Source organism: Asparagus officinalis, chromosome 7 (assembly GCF_001876935.1).
Source record: "Asparagus officinalis chromosome 7, Aspof.V1, whole genome shotgun sequence".
Taxonomy (NCBI): Eukaryota; Viridiplantae; Streptophyta; class Magnoliopsida; order Asparagales; family Asparagaceae; genus Asparagus; species Asparagus officinalis.
The window spans coordinates 129959982-129965021 of NC_033800.1; positions in this window are offsets into that span (position 1 = coordinate 129959982).

Sequence of the window (5040 nt, forward strand, 5' to 3'; positions counted from 1 at the left end):
ATATCCCACTTGTTGTGTCCAGTACGAAGTGGAACAAATCCACGACAACGGACTCAATTCATAACAAGTCGAGAACCCAAACGAGATTACGGACAAACTCTAAATGTCGGTATCAACTCACCATACCGGCTGCATCATAAATAACTGCCTACGTATCCTCTTGCCCAAGGAATCAAGCCTTCACGTAGTTCACCCAAATGGCCTCCAAAGACCCTCAATCAAATAGAAAAGTTTACAACTCTTCACTAATATCATCAACGGATCTACAACTGATAGTGCTCCTAATGGACCCAAACTAAAACAAATCAAACACATTCACCTGAGGTGAACCAATGATCGTATCCAAAACATGTCCACTACTTGGCCGAGCCACCCTGAGGTGGCTCGGCCTTGGCCGAGCCACCCTGAGGTGGCTCGGCCTTGGCCGAGCCACCCTGAGGTGGCTCGGCCTTGGCCGAGCCACCTTGGGGTGGCTCGGTTCAAAGCCGAGTCCCCCGGGGTTTGGGCTTGTGTTCGTTTCGTGGTTCGGATTCCGTCATTCGGGTTCGATTATTCGTGATTTGATTTAGACTTCGACTCGGTTGTGTGGTTGACTTGTTCGGATTCGATTTGTTGATCCGATTCCTGATTAGGCAGTAAGTCCACTTCTGAGTTCAAGTCCGAAGCTTGATTTCGATTCGATCACGATTCGTCCGAGTCTGTATTTGGTTGAATGACTCATTGATGAATCAACCCGTTGGCTTGATTCCGCACGTGAGTGGATCCATTCCATTGTTTACGTGCGGTTCATCGGCTTCGTAGCCTTGTTATCCCGCTTCGTCGCGTGTCGTTTGGCTTCGGTGTTGCGGATTAACGATCTTGTTTGGATACGTCGCCTGATGGTTCGTTCTGTCGAATCGGCATCGTCGAGCTGTGTAACGGGACCTATAGGCAATTTTATACGCCTACAACGCCGATCCCCCTCCAGTAAGGAATGACCCATCAAAACTGTCATCTCATCTCATCGCCCCAATGTTTCCACATCAATGAAGTGTCTCAAACTGTCATGAGCTCGGCACAAATGCAAGAAAGAACCCCTACCAAAGCTAGAACAACGGGTTACCTTTCTGCCAATACACTTCTTCCAATTGTTGTTGACTTCTAGGACTTCACACCAACAAGACCTGGTTGCAACCCACCAATGCCTAGAACAATCCCCAACTGTGAAAACCAAATACCAATTACCTCCCAATGATGTCTCCATGGAAGGCCCCCAAATGCCTGACTGAACACCACCTAAAAGACCCCTTGATCGATGGATAGAAGTGCCAAACTTAACCTCGGTCTTCTTGCTCATACCAATATGCTCAAAGGACTTCAATCTGCAGGTTAAAATACTCCTCAACAAACTATGCACGGCATAACCAATCAAATAACCTAGCCTCAACAAATGCCACAGTCTAGCTAAATCCAAAGAAGTCGTTATCTCTCTATCAAACACCGTGCTCCCAATCAAATAATATAAATTATTCCACCTGACACCCTTCATCATAATCATGGACCCTAATATGACCTTCAAACGTGAATCGATCAAGATCACCCTATAGTCTGCTGCCTCCAAAACTCCAAGTGAAATGATGTTCTTCTTCAACTGAGGAACGAACCTCACTCTAACCAACTCCTGAATCACTCTGTCACTCATCCTAATCTGAACAGTACCAATACCACCAATAGGAGATTCATGATCATTACCCATAAGCATGACCTCCTCTCTTTCCAACTCCTGAAAGTTGGAGAACCAATCCCTCCTAGGACAAATATGGTAAGAAGCACCTGAATCTAACATCCATTCTGTAAAGTCGGCAACAAAAACTGATGGTAGTGCAGATAACGAGTAGCCCAAAAAATCCAAATCTGAATTATTACCACTAACATTGATAACATTCACCTCTGAAGCTTGAATAGCTTTCCCCTTATTCTTCTTGGCTCGATCAACCAACTTTGGGCATTCGTCTTTCCAATGTCCATCCTCTTTACAAAAGGTACACTGATTCCTACGAACTCCAATATGTACCCCTCTAGACTGCGACCTCCTACCACGGTTTGGACTCTTTGTTCTTACGACCAATACCCCCGCTACCGGCTTAACTGAAGTCTCCTTATCCTTCTTTCGAAGCTGATAATTCACAAGTGCAGTGGTGACCTCACTATAAGAAAGAGATGCCTTCCTATTAATAAGAGTAAGAACGAATGTATCATATTCCTCATCAGGCAAGGAACTTAACAACAACAACGCCTTGTCCTCATCTTCAATCATCACATCTACATTTGCCAAATCTGCAAGAAGCTTCGTGTAGTGGTTCATATGATCACCAATGGAGGCCCCCTTCTTCAACTAGAAGTGATAAAGCCTCCTCTTTAAATGGAAGCAGTTCTCTACACTCTTGGTCAAATACTTGCCCTCTAGGATCTCCCAATTCTTCTTAGCCGAAGTCTCATTGATCACGTCATATTTTAAATCTTGAGTCAAACAAGATCTAATCACACCACACGCCATTCTATTCATCTTTTTCCAAACCTTCTCCTCAATGTTGTCCGGTTTCCCGTCCAACTCTAAAGTATAATCTAAATTTTGCGTATTGAGCGCATCCAAGACTTTACATCTCCAAAGACCAAAATTGTTTATGCCATTAAACTTCTCAACATCTATCTTTATAAAATGGATATTCAAACTTTGGACGGTCTTCACGTCGGAAGTACCTACCACAACTCCTTCTTTCCCGATCATCTTTCTCAAAGCACCAAAACAAATACAAAACAAATGAAGAATAGATCCAAAATTGAAAAAATAAAGTCTTTACCAAAAGATCCTACATTTATCACCAAACGAAACCCTAGGCGAGCCTCCAAAACGACCTACTCCTCCAAATAGCCCAAGTGTAGCCTGAGTTTTGATATCACTTATTGAGCGCTGCGGAAGACAAATAACCAAACCAACGTGCTACAAGAAATAAAATCAAACGAATGTTGAGAGAAGGCCAAACGAACCAAATCAATGCCACAAATACAAACAACCAATTTTAACATGGTTCGACAAGTTGCCTACGTCCACGGGGCAAGAAGGGAATAGGGTTTTTAACTAATAGAGAAGAAGAGTACAAACTGAGATTACAAATCACTCAAACTCACCAATTAACCTCACCAACAAATCTCTAATTTTCTCCAAACAAAACCCTAACCAATAGCTCAGAAAATACCTCTTTTCTGTGCTCCAAATATCTCCAATTTTCTTCTCTCTATTTTCTCTTCCAATTGTTCCATATATATAGAAATCCTAAAATCATAAACATACTAGGAATTCTAAAAAAATAAAATAAATTAGGAATCCTAATAACATGTTACCAAAACAGATTTGGAATAATGTTACTAAAACAGATTAGAAATCCCAATAATCTATTACCAAAATAAATTATGAAATACATTAGGAACCTGCTATCCAACACTTACTTCTCGTAGCTCGAATTGGGCGGTATTAAGTGATTCTTCACATCAAACAAACCAATCAAAAAAATTCCCTCAATGCCAAATCCAAAGTTGAAAATATAAATAACTTGCTTCCCAAGTGCTTTGGCTATCTTGGCAAAAATACAACACATATTTAATAGATTCAATTCCACTTTCATAATGCTGGCACTGAGCAGCAATAGGAACATGAATGATTCAAACTCAAAGCTGAAGGAAGAATACCCTTCCAAGCTCTCTGGAGAAAATGTTTGATTTATTGGGAAATGCAAGACTCCAAATTACCTCATAAGGTCTCATGGTCTCCACCCTTAGAAGTTGCCACTTTTTGGTTTATTAAGCATCGAACGTTACGTGAAACTTATTAAGAAGCATCTCATACTCGTATAATGCCAAACAAGTTAATCACATCTAGGACTACTTGGAAACGATATTTGAACAAAAAAAAAACACTAGGGGCACACCTTGGGACACACTCCCAACCACACCCCTCACCTGCTACAGTGCAGGGGGGTCCCACTTGAGATTTTTTAAAAAATCTCAAGTGGGACCCCCCTACGCTGTAGCAGGTGAGGGGTGTGGTTGGGAGTGTGTCCCAAGGTGTGCCCCTAGTGCTCCTCTTTGAACAATTAGTTGGACATTCACCTCCTACAGATTTTCTCGCAAGGCAATCATGTTCCATCTATGTGTAAGAGGATTAATGAGCTCATTCACAGTCAAAGTTGTTTGACTTTGATTAGGAGGTTGTTTGGATGGAAAGTTGATTTCATTGATGAGTTCATTACAACTTTGGACGTTTACAACAAACTCAAAGAAATAGCCTTTTTATAAGACTTTTAACAAAAAAAAATTACAACTTTCTTTCAAACTACACACAATAGCAGTTTATCTCCTATTACTTACATAGGATCTTTGCCGGTGCCAGGGTTTATCCATGGACCGCCTACGGATCGAATCCGGTTAATAGAATGATTAATCAGAGCTCCTACTTTACCAAGGAAGTATTCGCTAAAGTACTAATATCAACCAAGCGAAATCAGTACTCTTCTCGAGATTAAGACCAAGCCTAATCTCAAGGAAAGGGGGGACGAGGCTTCAGATCCTTCGAAAGACTCCTTCTTTATACCGAAGTTCGCCGGGATCTACCTAGCCTCCTCTGAAATTTCATGCTCCTTGACTCTTCAATCCAGCAGCACCTCATCCTCCTCGTCTTGATAACAATTCACCCCGCGTGAAAGACGGTCCTAGGCTTGTATTTATAGGGCTTCGGATGCGGTTATTTGGATAAGAATAAAGCATTTGGCCATATCTTTAGTTGACAATGGCCTAACCCCATTTAGAGATGATATCCAATCAATTGAAATACTTTGGAATGAACAGATCTCGAGAAATATCAAGAAACACGTCAAAAACGCGTTTTGGGCAGTTACGGGTGCGCGACAGGCCACGGTGACCCGCGTGGGCACGGGTCACCAAATGGTGACCCGCATGAGTGCGGGTCACCAATTGGTGACCTACGTGGTCGTGGGTCACCTAATG